The 24,508-nt window shown below is 36.7% G+C and overlaps 1 pseudogene across 1 annotated transcript; it reads right to left on the reverse strand.

The window, feature by feature from the left end:
• Window positions 1-174: 174 nt before the first annotated feature.
• On the reverse strand, window positions 175-20,019 carry LOC114310117 (heat shock cognate 70 kDa protein-like; annotated as a pseudogene). The gene is made up of 3 exons (XR_014350209.1): window positions 19,654-20,019; window positions 8,731-9,470; window positions 175-1,124 (listed from the first exon to the last, which is right to left on the reverse strand). The product of XR_014350209.1 is annotated as a heat shock cognate 70 kDa protein-like (transcript).
• Between the last annotated feature and the right edge of the window lie 4,489 nt (window positions 20,020-24,508).

Genomic DNA, 24,508 nt, shown 5'->3' on the forward strand with positions numbered 1-24,508 from the left:
AGAAGATTGCCAAAGACTTCAGAATATTTCATTTGCAATCTAATCTCAGGCAAAGGGCCAAGTTTAAAAAAAAAAAATTGCATTATATACTACCAAATAACCAAAACAAAACAGGTAACCCACGGCATCACATATTGGCGTATGGCTGGTATTTCAGACTGAAGAGCCACCATTTTAATCCACTTCCTCGATCTTCGGCCCAGTACCGCTGCCACCAGAAGGACCATCCTCATCCATGGCTCCACCCATGTCACCACCACCAGCACCCTGGTACATCTTGGCGATTATCGGATTACAAATGCTTTCCAACTCCTTCACCTTGTCCTCAAATTCATCCGCCTCAGCAAGCTGGTTTGCATCCAGCCAGTGAATTGCCTGATCAATTGCATCTTCGATCTTCTTCTCGTCAGCGGTGGGAAGCTTTGTGCTAATCTTTTCATCCTTGATTGTGTTCCTCATATTGTACGCATAATTCTCCAATGCATTCTTCGCTTCCACCTTCTTCTTATGCTCCTCATCTTTGGACTTGTACTTCTCGGCCTCTTGCACTATCTTCTCAATCTCCTCCTTCGACAGCCGACCCTTGTCGTTGGTGATGGTTATTTTGTTCTTCTGCCTTGTAGTTTTGAGGGACGTTGATTTGAGGGACACCTCGGGGAGCTGGAGGAATGCTTGTGAGCTCAAATTTTCCCAACAAGTTGTTGTCTTTGGTCCTGGTTCTCTCACTCTCGTGGACTTGAATTAAAACGCCAGGTTGGTTATTAGAGTACGTAGAAAACACTTGCTCTTTCTTGGTTGGAATTGTTGTGTTTCTTGGAATCAAAACAGTCATAACTCCTCCTGCGGTCTCCAAAACAAGGGAAAGAGGTGTGACATCAAGCAATAACAGGTCCTGCATCTTTTGGTTGCCCTCACCACTCAAAATTACAGCCTGCACTGCAGCACCATAAGCGACAGCCTCATCAGGGTTAATGCTTTTGCAGAGTTCCTTCCCATTAAAGAAGTCCTGCAACAATTGCTGAACCTTTGGGATCCTAGTAGAGCCTCCGATAAGAACCACATTGTGGACACTGTTCTTGTCCATCTTCGCATCCCTCAAACACTTCTCCACGGGCTCCATACATGATAAGGAATTTGTGAGAAAATAGTTAGAGAGAGAGCAAGAAGTAGAAGAACAGAGACTTAAGAGAGGAACGAAGCTGGGAATTAAACTTACTTCTTTATTCAATAGTTACCAGGCTATTTATAAGCCAAGTCAGAACACTAACTACAAAAGATAATGCAAAAAGATGTGGTACATCGTGGAAGAAGTGGTTACAATCATGTGTTGAAAATAATGAAAACAAACTACCACTAAGCCTATTTCTAAGGCAGTATGTTCTCTAAGTCCACTTCCACCTATGCATGAGATCATGGGTGTAAGCATGGGATAATAGGTGATGTTTGTGGATAATGGGTGTGCACGTATCATTCCCCGCTGCTAGAATTATCCTTGGCCGCAAGGATGAAATTGGGCCACAGCTTGGTAGTATGCAGGTGGGTCGTCCTCTGTAGTAAGGGCGGTTATAGGTGGCTCGGTTTGATCTTCGGCGGCCAAGACATCTTCGATCATGAAGAGTTGGGGTGTGGTACAACGGTGGCTGGGCTTGTATCTCTCATCACAATAGTGGCATAGGCCATTTTCTCTATGGATTCGAGCCTCGGGGGCTGTAATTTTCTTGAACGTGTGGGTTTGAGGAGGGGATGGATGTGGGTTCGGTTTTTGGGTATGGGGTGGACCAAGGAGGCGAGCCATTGTGGCGTTGGTGGGGTTATGGTTTGGAGGAGTGTTGGTGGCGACAATTAGTCAGGGGAAGATGTTGGTTTTTGTTAGCGGTATTTTAATATTATAATGTGTTTTTGTCTTCCTCTTAGTCTTCCTAATCTCCATGACTTCCAAGCTAAGTCTCTCTAGTCTTTGCCAAGTCTTCCATGCTTATCTTTTCAATTCTTCTTCAAGTCTCCTATCCATTCCTTGCTTATTAAGCTTTCTTGGTCTTGGTCTTCTTGGTCTCGGTCCAAGTCTTGGTCTCTAACTTATCCATCCACAAGCCTTGCCTATTAAGTTTTGATTCCTATATATATATATATATATTAACTTGTGTCATATTTTTATATACATATATGAGAGAATGAGTCTTGGGTTGTTTTGTTATGTCTAATGCGAGATTATCAGGCAAATAAAAAGGGTGTGTGTGATAAAGCTTTGGGTTCAACCAATTGTGCAGTATTGGTGAACCATACGACTTAGTCGGGCTGTTGTATCCTGAGGGGGACAAGTCAAGGTTTTTCTGCTGCATCGGTGTGAGGCTTTGCCTAACCGCAGAGGGCTTGAATCTCCTTAAAGAGAGCGAGTTTCCCGCGCCTCAGCCCTGATAATAAGTTATTGTAATTTTATTATTTGTATTTTCTGGTGTGTTATTTGTAATTATCACCAACAATTTTAAGGAGATTCAAATAGTAAAAATCCATGGAGCCAGTACTGGAGAAACCCAACGAGAACACCGGCGATCTCAACAAGCCCTTTCGGTTCAAGGGAGCTCATTTCAAGAGATGGAAAGGCAAGGTATTTTTCTACCTCAGTCTCCTCAAGGTGGCATATATCCTGACCGAGAAAAATCCGAACAAAGTCCCCACTGAAGAGATGACTGACGAGGAGTATGCTGCTCATCTTGAAAAAGTCGAGAAATACAACACAGATGAGTATAAATGTCGATACTATCTTTTAAATTGTCTTTCAGATCAATTTTATGATTATTATGATACTACTTACACCACTGCCAAGAAAATTTGGAAAGCCTTGCAGAATAAATATGACACTGAAGAGGCAGGCGCTAAAAAATATGCTGCAAGTCGTTTTTTCCGCTATCAGATGATAGATGGAAAATCAGTGGTGGAGCAAGTTCAAGATTTTCAGATGCTAGTGGCTGAAGTTAGATCTGAAGGCATCAAAATTGGAGATAATCTTGTTGTAGCAGGCATTGTTGACAAACTTCCATCATCTTGGAGGGAGTTCCAGAAGTCAATGCGTCACAAGCAAAAAGAGACGTCCTTGGAGACTCTAATCACACGGATTAGGGTGGAGGAGGAAGCTCGAGGACAGGATGTGCTTATGACACAAGAGCATTCCACTGCAAAGGTAAATTTAACTTCTGGAAATACTTTACCTAAAGGTCGATTTCATAAAAATAGTCATTTGAAGCCAGTTAAGAAAATTTGGAAAAATACTGGAAGACCACAAAATAGAAATTACCCGAGGCAAAAGAAATGGAACCAAGAACCCCCTTCACAAGATTTGACAAACGTGACATGTTTTGTGTGTGACAAAAGTGGGCATATTGCTCGAACTTGCAAATTTCGGAAACAACAACCTCGACCACAGGCCAATATTACCGAGGAACCATTTGTGGCTATGATCACAGATATTTTTATGGTTCAATCTGTGGAAGGATGGTGGGCAGACTCTGGTGCCAATAGGCATGTCTGTTATGATAAAGATTGGTTCAAAGATTTAACTCCTTTTAATGAGGAGAGGACTGTTATGCTTGGTGACTCCAGTTTAACCAAGGTGCTCGGGTATGGGGATGTTGAGCTGAATTTTACCTCTGGATGTGTGCTTGTTTTAAAAGATGTATTGTACACACCGTCCATGAGAAAAAATTTGATGTCAAGTTATTTGCTCAACAAAGCTGGTTTCAAGCAGACTATTGAATCTGACCAATATGTAATCACTAAAAAAGGCATATTTGTGGGGAAAGGGTATGCTTGTGATGGAATGTTTAAATTGAATGTTGAAAATAAGAAAGCACATGTTTCTGTTTACATGCTGTCTTCTATGAATTTTTGGCATGCTCGTCTATGTCATATTAATAGTCGATATGTGGGAGTCATGAGTAGTTTAGGATTAATTCCCAAACTAACAAACAAGTTTGAGAAATGTGAAGTTTGCAGTCAAGCAAAAATAACTAAAAGGCCTCATAAAAGTGCGGTGAGAAATACTGAATTGTTAGAATTAATTCACACTGATTTATGTGAATTTGAAGGAATTTTAACACGTGGTGGAAATAGATATTTTATCACTTTTATTGATGATTTTTCAAAATACACTTATGTATACTTGTTGAAAAATAAAAGTGATGCTTTTGAAAAATTTAAAGAATTCCTTCTTGAAGTTGAAAATCAATTCGGTAAAAAGATTAAAAGATATAGAAGTGATAGAGGTCGGGAGTATGAATCTTTTGGATTCAACTCGTTTGCTCAGTCTTTGGGAATAATCCATGAAACTACTCCACCATATTCACCTGCATCAAATGGTGTAGCAGAAAGGAAAAATAGAACTTTAACTGATTTAACAAATGCTATGCTAATTGAAGCAGGTGCTCCTTCAAATTTGTGGGGAGAAGCAATTTTAACTGCATGTTATGTTATAAATAGAGTGCCACATAAAAAAATAAAAATTACACCTTTTGAGTTGTGGAAAGGGCATAAGCCAAATTTGAGATATTTGAGGGTTTGGGGTTGTCTAGCTTTTGTTAGACTTGTGGACCCTAAAAGACCTAAATTAGGTGTGAAAGCTGGTACTTGTGCTTTTCTTGGATATGCAACAAATAGTACAGCCTATAGATTTTTTGATATGGAAAACAAAATAATTTTTGAATCAGGTGATGCAATTTTTCATGAAGAAAAATTTCCTTTTAAATCTAAAAATGGTGGGGGTCAAAATTATCAAGAAAATATTTTATCTGAAACCGGTTCCTCTACTCCTCTTTTACAAAACCAAGATCCTATAGTTTTTGAACCAAGAAGGAGTAAAAGAGCCAGATTAGAAAAAGATTTTGGCCCTGATTACCATGTTTTTAATGTGGAGGAAACTCCATTAACTTTACAAGAAGCTTTGGCATCTCCTGACTCTGTTTTTTGGAACGAGGCTGTAAATGATGAGATGGAATCATTATTATTCAATAAAACTTGGATATTAGTAGATTTACCACCAGGTTGTAAAACTATTGGCTGTAAATGGGTTTTGAGAAAAAAACTTAAACCGGATGGAACTATTGATAAATATAAAGCAAGGCTTGTTGCAAAAGGTTTTAAACAACAAGCTGATCTTGACTTTTTTGATACATTTTCTCCGGTTACTAGAGTTACATCCATTAGATTATTAATTGTAGTGCCTGCAATTCATGATTTAAAAATTCATCAAATGGATGTTAAAACAGCCTTTTTAAATGGAGACCTGGATGAAGAAATCTATATGGATCAACCTGAGGGTTTTGTGGAACCCGGTCAAGAAAGCAAAGTGTGCAAGCTAGTTAAATCCCTCTATGGCTTAAAACAGGCCCCTAAACAGTGGCATGAGAAATTTGATTCCTGCATGATTGAGAATGGCTATAAAACGAATGAATGTGATAAATGCATTTATTATAAATCTGAAGAAAATTCACATGTCATTATTAGCCTCTATGTGGATGATTTACTTATATTTGGCTCTAATTTGCATATCATCATGGAAACTAAAAACATGCTTAGTGGCCATTTTGATATGAAAGATTTTGGTGAGGCTAATTATATTTTGGGAATGAAAATTACCAAAACTTGTGATGGTATATTTCTTGATCAGTCGCATTATGTTGAGAAAATCTTGAGAAAATATAATTTTTATAACTGCAAGCATGTTCTAACTCCTTTTGATCCTCATGTGCATTTATTTCCTGTTGAAAATGATAAGGATGTAATTAATCAAAAGGAATATGCTAGTATGATTGGTAGCTTGCGTTATGCGACTGACTGTACTAGACCTGACATTGCATATGCAGTTGGAGTACTTAGCAGATTTACTAGCAAGCCTGGCAGTGATCACTGGCTAGCCATTGAGCGTATTATGAAATATTTATCTGGTACCATAAAATATGGCTTGTTTTATAATAAGTATCCTGCAGTACTTGAAGGTTACAGTGATGCCAATTGGAATACCTTGTCAGGTGATTCATTATCAACCACTGGTTACTTATTTACATTGGGAGGTGGTGCTATAAGTTGGAAATCGAAAAAACAAACCATTATTGCTAATTCAACAATGGAGGCTGAGCTTATTGCTTTAGCTACAGCCAGTGAAGAAGCAAATTGGTTGAGAGATTTGTTAAATGAAATCTCATGTTAGGAAAAACCGATTCCACCTATATTGATTCATTGTGATAGCACTGGAGCAATTGGTAGAGTTAATAACCGTTATTATAACGGTAAATCCAGACCTATCAGAAGAAAACACAGTACTGTGAGATCTTATATTAATAATGGCATCATCAATGTGGACTATATTAAATCTGGTGATAATCTTGCAGATCCATTAACTAAGGCCTTAGCAAGAGATAGAGTCTGGAATACATCGAGGGGGATGGGGTTGAAGCCCATTGAATATAGCAGGAGCCATGTATGAGGATACTCAACCCAGGGACCAGAGATCCTGTAACTGGGTTCAATGAGAAAAACGATCATATGATGGCCATAAGAAATGCACCAAATTACTTTTTACCCATCCCTATGATGTAAGTGCATTTATCCTGTAACGTTGTAGAGGTTGAGTTATTAAAAAAACTCTTAATGAATTTCTATAGCTCTTATTGAGTGGGGTGTCATAGTTACAGGAGCACTCCTGACAGAATTCACCTATGTGAGTGTGGTAGTGGGGCCGCTACCTATGAGATTTGGGCTAATTCTCAGATACACTCATGAATCCTGGGATCGCACAAGGCCGTAATGTGCTAGCTTTTAAAGCTTCTGTGAACACCTGGACTATTATGTGTGTGCAATAATTATTTATTTCCCTTAAGTAGTCATAGTTCAATGCTGAGCATACTATTGGCTCTGGAGTAAATATTATTGTTTCACTAATGGAGGTTCAATGCAGAGCACACCTACCATGATGCATGATATCCTTATTTGCCTAATAATCTCATTTTTGTTACCTATAATATTAAAATAGGTGGGGGAATGTTAGCGGTATTTTAATATTATAATGTGTTTTTGTCTTCCTCTTAGTCTTCCTAATCTCCATGACTTCCAAGCTAAGTCTCTCTAGTCTTTGCCAAGTCTCCCATGCTTATCTTTTCAATTCTTCTTCAAGTCTCCTATCCATTCCTTGCTTATTAAGCTTTCTTGGTCTTGGTCTTCGTGGTCTCGGTCCAAGTCTTGGTCTCTAACTTATCCGTCCACAAGCCTTGCCTATTAAGTTTTGATTCCTATATATATATATATATTAACTTGTGTCATATTTTTATATACATATATGAGAGAATGAGTCTTGGGTTGTTTTGTTATGTCTAATGCGAGATTATCAGGCAAATAAAAAGGGTGTGTGTGATAAAGCTTTGGGTTCAACCAATTGTGCAGTATTGGTGAACCATACGACTTAGTCGGGCTGTTGTATCCTGGGGGGGACAAGTCAAGGTTTTTCTGCTGCACCGGTGTGAGGCTTTGCCTAACCGCAGAGGGCTTGAATCTCCTTAAAGAGAGCGAGTTTCCCGCGCCTCAGCCTTGATAATAAGTTATTGTAATTTTATTATTTGTATTTTCTGGTGTGTTATTTGTAATTATCACCAACAGTTTTCTTTTGTAAGGTATTGCGTTCCTCGACAAGTCGGGCCACGCCAATGGTTTCGGATAGGGTTCGGGCCTTCTTGAGCTTAACGTCCAAGCGAACGTCATCTTTGAGTCCAGCGATAAAACATCCAATCACATGACTATCTGGTAGAGCATCAATGCGTTGGGAGAGTCTTTCGAACTCTTCTTGGTACACAGCCACAGTGGTGGTATGTTTCAACCGATTGAGAGCTTCGGAAGGGTCATCGAAGTCGGTGGGTCTGAAATGGCGAAGCAAAGCTGTAGTGAGTTCGCCCCAATCGACGGGCCCTTTAAACTTGGTGAACCATCGGTGCCATTGTAAGGCAATTCCTTCGAGATGAAAAGAGGCAAGTTGGACTCATTGGCCTGGCGCAATACTTTGAAATTCAAAGTATTGTTTGGCTCGATATATCCACCCGGTAGGATCGTCCCCTGTGAAATTTAGGAAACTGAGCTTCAGGTTGGTAGCTGGTTTGCTTGGTTCCGGGTTAAGGCGGGGGTTTGAGTTGGAGCCGAATGGGTTGATATTGGTAATATCGGAGTTGGGTTCGGCCGGCGGGGAAAGTTGCAAGGTTTGTAACTTGGCAAGGATTAATTGAAGGGTGTTATGAATTTGATCGAAATTTGACTCATGACGGGCCAAAATTTCGCTTACTTCATTGCGGAATTCGGTGTTGGTTTTGCCATGGGTATCCATGGAACGCGGCTCTGATACCACTGATAAGGAATTTGTGAGAAAACAGTTAGAGAGAGAGCAAGAAGTAGAAGAACAGAGACTTGAGAGAGGAACGAAGCTAGGAATTAAACTTACTCCTTTATTCAATAGTTACCAGGCTATTTATAAGCCAAGTCAAAACACTAACTACAAAAGATAATGCAAAAAGATGTGGTTGATCGTGGAAGAAGTGGTTACAATCATGTGCTGAAAATAATGAAAACAAACTACCACTAAGCCTATTTCTAAGGCAGTATATTCTCTAAGTCCATTTCCACCTATGCATGAGATCATGGGTGTAAGCATGGGATAATAGGTGATGTTTGTGGATAATGGGTGTGCATGTATCAATACACTTCCTGAATAAATCCATGTTTAGCTTCTCAAACCTAGCCCGAGTTATTGTCGTGTAAAAATCAACACCGTCGTATAAAGAATCAATCTCAATTGTAGTTTGCACAGTTGATGAAAGTGTCCTCTTAGCTCTCTTACAAGCAGTCCTCAACCTCCTCAGTGATCTTGGGTTTCCACTAATATCTTTCTTGTGCTTCCTCTTGAACTCCTGAACAAAGTGGTTCACCATTCCTGTTATCAAAGTCCTCATCACCCAAATGTGTGTCACCAGCTGTAGCTTTGACCTCGAAAATACCCTCTTCAATGGTTAGGAGAGAGACATCAAATGTCCCACCGCCAAGATCAAAAATGAGCACGTTCTTCTCACCACTGCTTTCAGCTTTCTTTTCGAGCCCATAAGCAATAGCCGCTGCAGTTGGTTCATTGATGATGCGCATGACACTAAGACCGGCAATTACACCAGCATCTTTCGTTGCCTGCCTCTGAGAGTCATTGAAGTAGGCAGGGACAGTAACAACAGCATTTTTTATTGTAGTACCAAGGTAAGCCTCAGCAATCTCTTTCATCTTTATAAGGACCATTGAAGAGATTTCTTCTGCCGCAAATTGCTTCTCTTCGCCCTTGTAACTGACAACAATCATTGGCTTGTCACCAGGACCAGCTATGATCTTGAAAAGCCACAATTTGATGTTACTCTGCACTGAGGCATCACTGTATCTCCTTCCAATCAAACGCTTCGCATCTGAAAACCATAAAGTTGAAACCTCATAAAGTTGAAACCTCAGTTAGTATCCAAAGAGCAAAGGATAAACATGTGATCAGTGAAAGAGTAGTATTCTTAAAAATCTAGAGAGCATGACAATAGTAGAAAACTTTGTTGAAACATTTCAAAAATGGATAAAAAGCATTGAAATTATACATGAAGCTATACCCCTACTTCAGACTTTTAAAAGGAATCATGTTTGCAAATCCTGTAAAGTTTCAGAACTAAAATAAAAGGACTTAAAGATTGTACAGAAAAATGCTTCACATGAATGGATGCAACAAAATCGACAATTATATTAAACAACATACTTTGGGAATCAAAATTTTTTTTTCATAGTACAATTATTACAATTTAAAATTTTGATTTTTCAAAATTACCCTTTGATAGTACATTTTTTAAAAAATATCAATATCATAATTGTACTTTTTATGTTGTTAATGAATTTAAAAGAATGAAAAAATAAGAAATTTACATTATTTTTGTACTTGATTTTTAAAAAAGGACTAATAATTTGAGATAATAAAAAATAAAATAAAAGACTAATATTTTGGGACGAAATGAGTAAAAGAGATGAATGTAAAATGAATACCATGGCTTTAAAGAAAATTCAGACTCAACATAACTGGCCTAATTCAAATTGATCAGACTTCATACTAAAATCCCACCATAATTACAAGTCACTAAGACCAAATCACTTTTCTAAGATATTGTGAATATTAAATCACTGAACAAATTTCCCATTTTATGCAGATGACACTTTTTTCCGGTTATTTTATCTTTAGTGGCTTTTATTTTTTAGGGTAAATTACATTGACACCCCCTTAAGGTTTGATCTAATTACTATCTATCCTTGGTGTTTTAAAAATTACATTCCCACCCCTGTAATTAAAAATTTCATTTCACAAACCCTTTTATATAAATGATAACTCTTAGTAAAAACACAAAGGAAATTACATTAAAAAAAAAAAATAAAGAAAAGAGGAAAAAAAGGAAAAAGTAAAGCAAAGCAAAAAAAAAATAAAAGTAAACTATCAATAGGTCCTAATAGTTGGACTTAATTTCCATCAAGTCCCATTGAAAATAAGTCTTGGTAAAATCGTCGCTAAAAATAAATTTTTTGTGACAATTTTTTACATAGGTCGCTAAAAATTAACAATTAGTGACTTTTTTTTTATCATGATTTTTATAAATTGTCGCTAAAATTTACAATTAGTGACTTTTTTTATAATAAATTTTTCTCATAGGACCTATTAGACAATAAGTCTACTTATTAGGGTACACACGTAAGTATCCCATAAAATAAAAAGTGTATGAGTTTAATATTTTCATTCCGTCTAAAAAATTGCAATGACGGGGAATTTCTCAAACGTCAGGGGTGATATGTACTAAACCCAAATCTCAGAGGGTATAAATGTAATTTGCCCTATTTTTTATTTATTTTAATTATGTCAAATTTCTTTAAGATCCTAATCCTAAAAATTACAAAAATTTTAGTTTTCATAAAATATAAAAATAAGCAAATTTTTGTAAATCTTTTAATAAAATTTATGTCTTTTAGTAGAAGAAAATTAAGTTAACCCAATTTTTAAAATTTTTAGAATCCAAGATAGATCTATAAAATAAAAAAATTAACTCTTAATTTAAAAAAAAAATGTTCATGTCAAAAAAATAAGTTAGAATTTTAATTTTAGCCAAATGAATTGAGCGGCAGTAAGGGGTTGTTTGGGAATTCTATTTAATTTAAAAGTAACAAAAAGTCAATAAATATAACAAAATCAAAAATTATTTTTCATTCATCTTTTTACACATTTATTATTCATAGAAAATTTAAAAATTATCCCTAACATCTCATACTTTAGCCTAGAAAAAATTAAAACTTAACTGAAAAAAACCTGTAGGTCAGAGGTCTAAGTCAAGTCAGTTATATAGCTGTCATTTGCCAAGTGAGTTAGAATTAAAAGATATATAATAAAAATAAAAATCATAATTATTTCACTTTAAAAAAAGAAAAAATTAAAAAAATTCTTGCAAAACGAAACTAATTTGGCCAGCTTAATTAGCCAAAAATTCAAAAAAGTCATGTATAACAGTTCTTCCCAAAGGAACCATAGACGATTTCAAGTTTGAATTCTATTAAATTAATTGGATAGTAGAATTAAGGGTTTGGTTATGGTGTGCAACTTACACCTTACACCTTATACCTTACACTTACACCTTACACTTACACCTTTTGTAAAAAATTAAACCTTACACTTACACCTTTTTTGAGGTTGCATATGGTGTGCAACCCACTTACACCTTACACCTTACACTTACACCTTATACTTATACTTACACCTTACACTTACACTTTTTGTGTAAGTGGCACATGGTGTGCACTTGCACACTTAAGAAAACTCCTAGAATTAATAGTAGAAAAAAATGAACTTCAGATGTATCATGTAGTAGAAGAACACAGTACCACGAACCTTGTTAACTTCCACATTATTAAGCAATCCAGACAATTTGCTTATAATAAAACCGTGTAAACATTTACATGATGCATCGACATTAATGTTGGAAAAAATAGTTTATATAGGCTTATTTTGAGCTGATTTTGAGTCCAAAATTGAGTGGGCCCCGAACGTCTTTTGGGGCGTGTCCAAAGAGGTGAAGTGTTCCTTGCCGCGTGGCAAGTCACACGGTGAAGACGGTTCGTCAAAACCATTTATGAGTGAATGGGAACATGACGTCGTTTTCGCGTTCGTGGAATTGAATATTTAAGTTTTGAATGTGGGTTTCCTTGAGAGGCTTGTCCCACATTGAAACGTGAAGAGAGTTTTGTTGAGTTTATAAGTTCTAACCTACAATACTTGGGTTGGGCCTCAAGAGGCACCCCAAGTTTGTAGAAGGGGAGAGTTATGGACAAAGTGAACCTTAGCCCAAACCACCACGCGCGCCACCGTCCGGCCGTGTCGGTTGTGGGTCGGGTCGGTTCTTGTATTAATTTTTTGGACAAAATTCATTTGAATTTTTTCAAAATAATATTGCGAGAATTTAATTCTAATTTTTTGTCCAACATTAAAGACAACTTCTGTCTGAAATTTCTCAACAAATTTAAACTGGTTTTCAGTTATTTAACTTCCAGAAGTTTATCTGTTGAAATAGTTTGGAAATCTGTTTGAATTCAAACAGCACCTGTTCAATTCAAATACCCATCTGTTCAGTTCAAATTTCTGCACCTGTTCAGCTCTATATATACCAGCACTGTCCAACATGTTTTTCATATCCGAAAATCAGTCTGAATTTGGTCTCTTTGCTGTCCATTTGCTTTACTGCATTTATTCTTCATTTATTAGTTTTAGAATAATATTAAGAGAGTATAAAACACAAGGTTTGGTTCGCCGTAAAAATTTGTGTGGAGTGCTACTACAAGTTTTCGAAGATCATTGTATCCTGGGAGATAGACGCCATTCAACCGTAAGCACCGTAGCGGGGCGAATTTGTCTTAAGGACAGAGTGTCACACACTCGACTTGGTTTTTGAATTTTTAATTCAGTTCGATAAATAAATATGGTACGTTATTTATTTATTTGTTTGGCTTTATTTCAATTTATTTTATTTACACAGAAGATTGTTCCAACAATCTTAAGACAGAACTGAATTATTCTGTTTACAGAATTTTTCGTTTGTTTCCCTTTTTTCATTCTTCGTAAATAATTTCGGAAGAAAATTATTTTCTGTGGATTTACAAAATAATATTTTGGTTAGAAAAATAAATAGTGATTATATGCTATTTGACAGATAGTAGCAATATACTGTCTCTTTTCTTTGACAACAACTAGTAGTATGATACTGGTGTCATTAACAATTCAGAATATATTTTTGTGGAATTTTTTCAGAAATTAATTTTGGTTTTAAAAATTATTTTCTGAGTTTTCATTACTTAAAATTTTGTTTTAGTATTTTAATTATTGAAGTGCTACAGAAATTAATTTTCTGTGTGGAATTAATTTGGTTGAATAAAATTTTATTTTATTTCCAAATTAATTGAAAAAATAAAAGTTATATTCTTATTTCTTTTATTTTACAGAATTTAATTTCCTGTGTGGAATTAATTTGGTTGAATAAAATTTTATTTTATTTCTAAATTAATTGGAAAATAAAAGTTACATTCTTGTTTCTTTTATTTTTACAGAATTTAATTCTGTGCATTTGGTTTAATTTTCTGTGTAGTGTAAATTCTAATTATAATTTTGTTTTATAATTAGAATTGATGGCTACTGAAACAAATGCCCAAACAAGTACTACTGTGGTGGCTGCAATTGCACCAACCCCCTCTCCTATGATGACAGTACCAATAAATCATGGAGAGAAGCCAGAGAAATTCTCAGGAACTGACTTTAAAAGATGGCAATAGAAAATGTTGTTCTATTTTACAACTCTGAACCTGGCTCGTTTTCCCCGTGATGAGGCTTCTATCCTGAAAGAGGATGAAACCGACCGGCAAGTGGTTGCTGCGGTTGATGCTTGGAAACATGTCGATTTCCTTTGCCAGAATTACGTCTTGAACGGACTTGACAACACATTATACAACGTCTACAATCCAATCAAGACAGTAAAGGAACTTTGGGAATCGTTGGAAAAGAAGTACAAAACGGAAGATGCCGGCTCAAAGAAATTTGTGGTTGGCAGATTCTTGAATTTTGTAATGGTTGATTCAAAAAATGTGATCAGCCAAGTTCAAGATTTCCAACTCATTCTGCATGACATTCACGCAGAAGGCATGTCTCTCAGTGAATCCTTCCAAGTTGCAACCTTAATTGAAAAATTACCAAAAGGCTGGAAGGAATTTAAGAACTACCTCAAACACAAGCGCAAAGAAATTTCTATGGATGAATTAATTGTGCGTTTGAGAATTGAGGAGGACAACCGCAATTCTGAAAAGCGGGTTGGTAAGCATCCTATGGAGTCTAAGGCAAATGTAGTGGAACATGCTTCAAAAATTAAGAAACGAAAGTCTTCTGGAGAAAGTTCATCACAAGGCTCTAAAGGGGGGATAATAAAAAGTACAAGTTTAATGACAAATGTTACACCTGTGACAAAGAGGGACATCGGGCCAAAGATTGCCGTAGCAAAGGCAAAAGCAAAAGAAGAACAAGCAAGAAGCCTACTCAAGCCCATATGACTGAAGTGGATAATATTTCCAATGGTGTAGATGATATCAATCTTTCTGCAGTTGTTTCCGAGGCAAATCTTGTCGAAAATCCTAAAAAATGGTGGGTGGGCACTGGTGCTACTCACCATATTTGTGCCGACAAAAAGATGTTCATATCTTATTCTTCAGTGGACAATGGTGAATAACTTTTTATGGGCAACTCCTCAACTTCCAAAGTTGAAGGACAAGGAAAGATTGTACTCAAGATGACATCTGGAAAGGAACTCACTCTCAACAATGTGCTGCATGTACCGGACATTCGCAAGAATCTTGTTTCTGGATCTTTGTTGAGTAAGAATGGGTTTAAGCTAGTTTTTGAAAGTGACAAGTTTGTACTTACCAAAAACGGGATGTATGTAGGAAAATGTTACATGTCAGATGGCCTTTTCAAATTAAATGTAATGACCGTTGTACCATCAGTTATTAATAATACTACATATTCTTCTTACTTGCTTGTGTCTTCAAATTTATGGCATGGTAGACTAGGACATGTTAATTATGGATCTTTGCGTAGATTAATTAATATGGAATGTTTACCTAAATTTAACATTGATTCAAATCATAAATGTGAAATTTGTGTTGAGGTAAAATTATCTAAAACTCCTTTTCATTCAATTGAAGGAAGTACGGAACCACTTGAATTAATTCATAGTGACATTTGTGATTTTAAATCAATTCAAACTAAAGGTGGAAAAAAGTATTTTATCACTTTTATAGATGACTATACTAGATATAGTTATGTTTATTTAATTCGAACCAAGGATGAAGCTTTGGAAAATTTCATTTAATATAAGAATGAAGTTGAAAATCAACTTGGTAAGAAAATCAAGAAACTTAGAAGTGATAGAAATGGTGAATATGAATCACCTTTTGGTGAATTTTGTAAAGAACATGGAATAATTCATCAAACCACCGCTCCTTACTCACCTCAACAAAATGGAATTGCTGAAAGGAAAAATAGGACTTTAAAAGAAATGATGAATGCCATGTTAATAAGTTCTGGATTACCTCAGAACTTGTGGGGGGAAGCAATACATTCTGTTAATTATATACTTAATAAAGTACCCCGTAAGAAAGTGAATCAAACACCTTATGAATTGTGGCATGGAAGAGTACCATCCCACAAATACTTAAAATTGTGGGGGTGTTTGGCTAAAGTGGCTATTCCTAGTCCTAAAAAGACTAAGATAGGTCCTAAGACCATTGATTGCATTTTCATTGGTTATGCTAAGAATAGTAGTGCATATCGGTTTTTGATTCATAAATCAAAACATACCGAAATGCATGTAAATACTATTATTGAGTCTCGGAATGCATTATTCTTTGAACATGTATTTCCAAATAAGACTGGACAAGAAACTAGTAACAATAAAAGATCTCATGATGCTATTACTAGTCAAGATCAAGAACATGATCAAGAACAAGAGTTAGATCAAAATGAGGAAGAGGAACCTAGGCGTAGTAAACGTACTAGAACCTCAAAATCTTTTGGTCTAGATTTTCTAACATATTTGTTAGAAAATGAGCCTTTAACTTTTAGAGAGGCTATGTCCAGTCCTGAAGCTCCTTTATGGAAAGAAGCTGTCAACAGTGAAGTTGAATCCATCTTGCAAAATCATACTTGGGAATTAGTGGACTTGCCACCAGGTTGTAAACCTCTTGGGTACAAGTGGATTTTCAAAAGGAAAATGAAAGCAGATGGATCAATTGACAAATACAAGGCAAGACTTGTGGTAAAAGGTTTTAGACAAAAAAAAGGTCTTGATTACTTTGACACGTACTCATCGGTTACTAGAATAACATCCATTAGAATGCTAATTGCCATTGCATCTATACGATCTAGAAATTCATCAAATAGATGTTAAAACTGCTTTCTTAAATGGTGAGTTAGAGGAAGAAATTTACATGGAACAACTAGAAGGTTTTTCTGTTCCAGGAAAAGAAAAGAAAGTGTGTAAATTGGTTAAATCATTATATGGTTTAAAACAAGTGCCAAAGTAATGGCATGAGAAATTTGACAAAGCAATGATGTCAAATGGATTTAAAATTAACGAGTGTGACAAATGTGTTTATATTAAAAACACAGACAAAGGTTATGTCATTGTATGTCTTTATGTGGATGATATGCTTATCATAGGTAGTAATAATGATATGATTAAAACTACTAAGAAAATGTTGAATAAATATTTTGACATGAAGGACATGGGCATTGCTGATGTAATACTTGGTATGAAAATTACCAAAACATCAGAAGGATATGCTTTGTCACAACCTCATTACATTGAGAAAATACTTGACAAATTCAGCAAAGATGATGATCATCTTGCTAGAACTCCTATAGATGTTAATTTGTATCTTTCTAAGAATGTGCAGGAAAGTATTTCTTAATTAGAGTATGCCCAAATTATTGGAAGCTTAATGTTCTTGATGAATTGCACTCGCCCAGATATAGCTTATACAATAAGTAAATTAAGTAGATATACAAGTAATCCGGGAGTAGAACACTGGAAAACAATTATAAGGGTTTTTAGATATCTCCGATTTACTCGTAACATTGGGCTTAATTATACTAGATATCCAGCAGTATTTGAAGAATACTGTGATGCAAATTGGATATCGGATACAAAAGACTCAAAGTCCACTAGTGGGTATGTCTTTACTCTTGGTGGGGCGGTTGTATCTTGAAAATCTTCCAAACAAACTTGCATTGCTAGGTCTACTATGGAATCAGAATTCATAGCTTTAGACAAAGCAGGGAAAGAGGCAGAATGGCTTCGCCACTTCTTTGAAGATATTCCAATATGGCCAAAATCGGTGCTTGCTAAATGCATACATTGTGATAGTCAATCAGCAATTGGCAGAGCACAGAGTCATATGTATAACGGTAAGTCTCGACACATTCGTCATCGACATAATACCGTAAGACAACTACTCTCTAATGGAATTATGTCCATAGAATATGTTAAGTCTAAAGACAACATAGTGTATCCACTAACCAAAGGGTTAGCAAGAGAGTTAGTTGAGAATTCATCGAGGGGAATGGGACTTAAGCCTATTAAATAAGAGTTACCACAACGGCAACCCAACCTAGTTGATTGGAGATCTCAAGATCTAGGTTTAAAGGGACAACCGAGTTGTGATTGACTCAGAAGGATCACTGGGGAGTCTAACTCCTACCCATTTCTTTGATGAAATAGTAATGTCTGTAGCGTTTGAGGTTAAGTAAAATTTTAATGATTCTTATATCTAGGTAAACCTAGTGGAGTATGGCAGGATACTCTTCATAAGAATCACCTATGTGAGTGTGAACTGGGCCGGTTCTATAAGATTTGTGAAGGGCTACAAATCTTTAGAGCACTCATGAAAGGCCAGGTTGTTTAGGGCCAAAATGAACACAATAGTAAGAACTAAACTGTGTCTGGGAATATACTGTGTGAGTTCTATTGTCTTGGTTTACACAAATGGCTGAATAGTTCAAGACATCATGTTCACTGGTTAGTTAGTAAATCCGATAGTGTCTCACAAGGGAAGGTTCAAAGCCAAAAGCTACTTATCCTTTGCAGAATATTTCTAATTTCTGTACTCTCTGTAATTAGATCATGTTGTTACATTTTCTCTCCGTCAAATTCCATTCATGTGGGGGATTATTGGAAAAAATGGTTTATATAGGCTTATTTTGGGCCGACTTTGAGCCCAAAATTAAGTGGGCCCCGAACGTCTTTTGGGGCGAGTCCGAAGAGGTTAAGTGTTCCTTGCCACGTGGCAAGTCACACGGTGAAGACGGTTCGTCAAAACCATTTATGAGTGAATGGGAACATGACGTCGTTTTTGCGTTCGTGGAATTGAACATTTAAGTTTTGAGTGTGGGTTTCCTTGAGAGGCTTGTCCCACATTGAAACTTGAAAAGAGTTTTGTTAAGTTTATAAGCTCTAGCCTACAATACTTGGGTTGGGCCCCAAGGGGCACCCCAAGTTTGTAGAAGGGGGGAGTTATGAACAAAGTGAACCTTAGCCCAAACCACCACACACGCGCGCGCGCCGCCGCCGTCCGTCCGGCCGTGTCGGGCGCGGGTGTGGGTCGGGCCGGTTCTTGTATTAATTTTTTGGACAAAATTCATTTGAATTTTTTCAAAATAATATTGCGAGAATTTAATTCAAATTTGAATTTTAATTTTTTGTCCAACATTTAAGACAACTTATGTCCGAAATTTCTCAACAAATTTAAACTGGTTTTCAGTTATTTAACTTCCAGAAACTGCCCAGCAGTTCCGGGTATAACTGTCCAGCAGTTTATCTGTTGAAATAGTTTGGAAATCTGTTTGAATTCAAACAGCACCTGTTCAATTCAAATATCCATCTGTTCAGTTCAAATTTTTGCACCTGTTCGGCTCTATATATACCAGCACTGTCCAACATGTTTTTCATATCCGAAAATCAGTCTGAATTTGGTCCTGTCCATTTGCTCTACTGCATTTATTCTTCATTTATTAGTTTTAGAATAATATTAAGAGAGTATAGAACACAAGGTTTGGTTCGTCGTAAAAATTTGTATGGAGTGCTACTATAAGTTTTTGAAGATCATTGTATCCTGGGAGATAGACGCCACTCAACCGTAAGCACCGTAGCGGGGCGAATCTGTCTTAAGGACAGAGTGTTACACACTCGACTTGGTCTTTGAATTTTTAATTCAGTTCGATAAATAAATACGGTACGTTATTTATTTATTTGTTTGGCTTTATTTCAATTTATTTTATTTACACAAAAGATTGTTCCAACAATTAATGGAAAAGATTGTGCGGATTTGAAGAAGAATATTGAAGAAATAACCAGAGTGTATATGCATCTAGATCAACAAATATATACGGAATTGTTCATCAACTAGTAAATCAGTGAACATACAGTACAAATATTCATGTAAAAAACTGTCAATCTAAACAAGAAAATTGAAGAGTTTAGAACTTACCAAAGATAGTGTTGGTAGGGTTCATAGCAACCTGGTTCTTGGCAGCATCGCCGATCAAATGCTCTGTATCAGTGAAAGCAACATAAGACGGCGTCATCCTGTTTCCTTGATCATTCGCTATGATTTCAACACGATCGTGTTGCGAAACTCCCACACGTGAGTAAGTCGTTCCCAGATCGATTCCGATCGCAGGTCTTTCACCTTTTCCCACGATCTTTCCCGCGAACCAAACAGAAAAATCACAACTACAAAAACTGACGAAGAAAAAGAAAGCTAGATAGCGAGCGAGAAAATAGATACGTAGAGAAGAGAGCGAGTTTCGAACAAACAAGTAGTCTGATTGGTTGAGAGCGTGGAAAAGAAGCACTTTATAAAGGAAAAGCTCTATTTCGAGAATGTTCCAGTCTTAGCGTCATAACCGTCCAATTACAAATTTTGGACGGTGTCGATAAGAGATACTTCGCGCCATACCTCCCAGTAGGCTTTTTTGATTATTCTATTTTGCGATCTGGGTGGTTTGAGAGATTTCGAACGTGGTTCTAATCACTATGCTTGGTTTCACTTTTCAAAAAATACTTTTCAAAAAATTCTATTTTTTTATTTTTCGTGTTTTTTGTTTTTATTGATTTTTTAAATATTTTAAGCAATTTTTAAAATTTTTAGAAATACCTAACTTAGATGTATCTAAAAAGTAAAAAAATTGTGAAGAAAACCTTTTAAAAATTCACTAAATACCCAAAATACAAAAAAATACGAGAATTCAGTACAATTTTTGTATTTTTATGTATTTATTAATTTTTTAAAATATTTTTTACAATTTTTTTACTTTTTAGATACATGTAAGTAAGGTGCATCTAAAAAGTAAAAAAAATGTTTAAAATTTAAAAAATATTCACTAAAAACAAAAAAACACGAAAACTAAAAACTTAATTTTCAAAAAACTTAATTCAAAAAACTCAAACCAAACACATTGAATACGATTGCGGTGTTGACGAAGCAACGATTGTCTCTGCTGTCATTTAATCCCTGTTTTACAAAAATTATTTAGTCTAAAAATAAAATAAAAAAATTATTTTAAATTCTCAAATTAAAAAAAATAGAATCCCCCATTTTTTTTTTCTAATTGTCATATATATCATTTCCATATAAACTTCTTATTTGCATAATTACTCGTGCTATGACCGATATACATAAATAATTAAAAATTAATTTTTAAAATTAAATAATAATCTAAAAAATTTATCAGAATATTTAGTAAAAATTATAACGATCCCGATTTTCCCTCTATTGATTATAGTATTCCGGACTTGGGTTCTGTGCTTTTGATTGCTATTATGCCTTGTTTCCGTCCTTGAAATCTTTGTATATGAGTTTTAGGATGTGTTGGGCAGGTTTGTTACAGGTTTGGTTGTGTTTGGAAACAAATGGTTGTTGCCCAGATTTTGGTGTCTTCGTTCGAGCGAGCTTTGTGTTTTAGTTCCTTCGCTCGAGCCAGGTTTCCTTCGCTCGAGCGAGAGTTGAGTTTTGTGTCTGGTGGCTCGAGCGAGAAGTCTTGTGCTCGAGCTTGCATCTGCGTCTGGTTCTGGACCTAAGAGTTGCATTTCTTGGCTCAAGTGAGCTTTTCTTCGCCCGAGCGAGCGAGCTGTATGTTTTGGGTTTCTTCGCTTGAGCGAGGCTTTCTACACTCGAGCGACCATTTCTTTGCTCGAGCGAGCCTGGTGTATTTCAGTTGACAGCAGCGGGATTACACTCCACTTTTTCATCTCCTTTTTCTCTCAAACCCTAGATTCGTTCTCTTTCTCTCTCTCTCTCTCTATACACATTCTCTCTAAGGTTTCATCTATTTTTAGTGATCTTCTACCCTAATCTCTTTGTAAGAAAGATAGAGGGTCGCAAAGGCTTCATTGTAATCTGAAAAGTTGTGGATTTGGAGCACTTTGGGTTTTCACCATCTTCTTATTTGGGCTTCTAATTTCGAGATAGGGATACCGTACTCCATCTTATAAGTTTTGTCATAAATTTTGGTCATTTTGATTAGTTGGTGTTGTTGGGTAATTTTGGAAAAAGTTAGGGTTTGATTCATAATTTATAAAAAGGGGGTTTTCAAAATGTTAAATCGCATGGGTATATGAGAGCTTGGAAAATGAAATTATTGTTGTTATATTGATGAAATTGAACTTTAGGGTTGATATTGAGAATTAGGGTAAAATGCCCTAGCTATGTGATAAATTAATTTGAATAATTAATTTGTAGGAATATGAAATTAAGTTGGAAATTATGAAATTGGAGAATTATAAAGTTGAATGGTGGAGTTGGATTAATTAATCACTCACCTATGAAAATACTGATATTATGTCTGATTAATGCATTTACTTTCTGTTTAGAAATAACTGCTTTGGGCTATCGGTGGAGGATAGTCTTGATTGTTGTAGACACTGTATGTTGATTAGGGAAAACTGAAACTAATCATCTTGAATATGTCATTGAATGTGACGGTTGGAATAATACATCAAATGTGTGTATTGATTGATCCTTGTATATGATGAGTGTTTATATACTTGAAATATGTGTATTGTGTGGGAGGAGATAGGGGATGTACTCCACGGTTTGAGGGAAGATAGGGGATGGACTCTCAAACCTGTTTGGGAGGATATAGGGGATGGACTCCATTAATATAGCAAATATGTGTATTAAATTGAAGTATTGATATAGCAAATATGTGTATCATTTGAAGTTTGGAAGTGTTTTTAATATGAGTTGTAATCTCATGTAAATTGTGAAGTATGGAAGTGTCTTTATATGAGTTATAGTCTCATTGAATTGTTTGGCCAAGTTCTGAGCCATGTTCATGAAATGATTTGGATGAGTAAAGGAAAGTGGAATGTAACATGGACTATTTGTCATAGAAATATATTGTGATATAAATTGGTTTATAAGTGTTAACCATCTATCAAATGCCATTGTTTTAGTCATTGCTCATATTTGGTTTAGTATATCTCTACTGGGCTGTGGCTCACCTTATATGGGACATCATTTTCAGGTTCAGGTGATATGCAACCTCTATGGACATAGCTTGGAAGGTTTTGGGAGTTGAAGACTCTTTGCTTGTTTTGTTATTTTGGTATTACATGTAACTTCAAGCCAATGGCTTATTTTGTATAAGAGTTAGTATTCTCTTTTTGTAACTAATTGTTGACTTGAAAAGTTGTAAGCCCATAGGGCATTTACTTTTGTTGTCAACATGTAATACTTTTGTAGTGAATACTCTGATGAATAGAAATATGATTTAATCTCTTATGTCTATGCATGTCAAGAATGTGGGTTTATATGTATAATTTTAAGGGCGTTATAACTTGGTATCAGAGCGTACTGGGTTCGAATACTTTGGGTACGCGGGAAGTGGTTTGTACCATAATGGGTTTGTCTCACTTGTTAGAGACTTAGGTATAATGTTATGTGCTTATGTGATAACATGTTTATGTGGTTATATGGGTATGGAATGTAATTTTTAGGATGTTGATTGGATCCTTGGGTTTCTGGGAGTCTTGTTGGAAAAGCACTTGATCAATGCTGTTTTTAACCAGAACTCTTGCAACGCCTCGGGACTGTTATTATCCGGAAATGAAATTCGTAAGTGTTTATGTGATTATGTGCTTACGTGGAATGAATTACTGTTGTCTATGCATTAACGCGAGTGTTATAGCTTCGGCATATTTGTGAATGTGCTAATATTCTTCGTTACCTTTATCAGGATGTTAGGACGAGGACCTGGTGGTAGGCGAGGTAGGCCTAGGAGGCTGGAGATACCTATACTGGATGATATTCCGGCGCAGTAGGAGGGGGTTGGTCAGGCCAATGTGGCCGAGCCAGTAGGTCAACAGGCCATGAGCGCCTTAGCTCGTAAGATGGCAGGAGTGTTGAGGGAATCTATGAGCATTCTTAGGGCTGAGAACCAAGCCCAGGCCCATGTAGTTGAGGCAGGGCCTTCCTTTCTGAAGAGAGAGTTCTTTCGGTCTAATCCGGACGAGTTTGTTGGCGACCCTAAGGAGCCACTTAAGGCTAATGAGTGGCTTGAGCAGATGACGAAGACGTTTGAGATGCTTGGCATCGAAGACGGGGCTTTAATAGTGACCTTGGCGTCCTTCCAGCTGAAGGGAGACGCAGGTCAGTGGTGGAAGTTTGTTCGGGGCCGTATCGGTGGGACTTGGGAGGCTTTTGTTGACGCCTTCCAGGAGAAGTTTTTGTCTCCCGCTGTCAGGGAGAAGTTGAAAGATCAATTCTGTCAGCTCAAGCAGCTGAGTTCATCAGTGGCCGAGTTTGAGGCCGCATTTACCAGTCTATCCAGGTTTGCACCTGAGCTTGTGGTGTCTGAGGAACGCCGTTGTCTTGAGTTCGAGAGGAAGTTGAGGCACGGACTCAAGGTTAGGGTTACTGGGCCCATGACTCGGGAGTATGGATGCCTTGTGGATACTGCGGCCCATATGGAGATTATTATGCACGAGGAGGAGGAGAGGTTGAGGGGCTCCAAGAGGAGTCAGGATGGCTAGGGAGATGATAGGAGGCAGAGGGGTTCTAACCCTCAGCAGTCCCAGGGTGCTTTTGCTAGATCTACCTTTCTAGTGCCGAGTTCAGGCTTTGGGAGAGGCGGTCAGGGAGACGTTACTTATTACAAATGTGGTCAGCTGGGCCACAAGTCTCCAGCTTGCCCGCAGAGGGGAGGAGGTTAGAGAGCAGCTTTATCTTCAGCTCATCCTCAGAGCCAGAGTTAGGGCAGAGGCCAGCTGCTCTCTTGTTACCGGTGTGGTCAGGCGGGGCACCTAAAGAGGTTCTGCCCGCAGTTGAGTGGCATATCGGG

The sequence above is a fragment of the Camellia sinensis genome, chromosome 14 (assembly GCF_055761805.1).
Source record: "Camellia sinensis isolate YWXY chromosome 14, ASM5576180v1, whole genome shotgun sequence".
In the NCBI taxonomy this organism is placed as follows: Eukaryota; Viridiplantae; Streptophyta; class Magnoliopsida; order Ericales; family Theaceae; genus Camellia; species Camellia sinensis.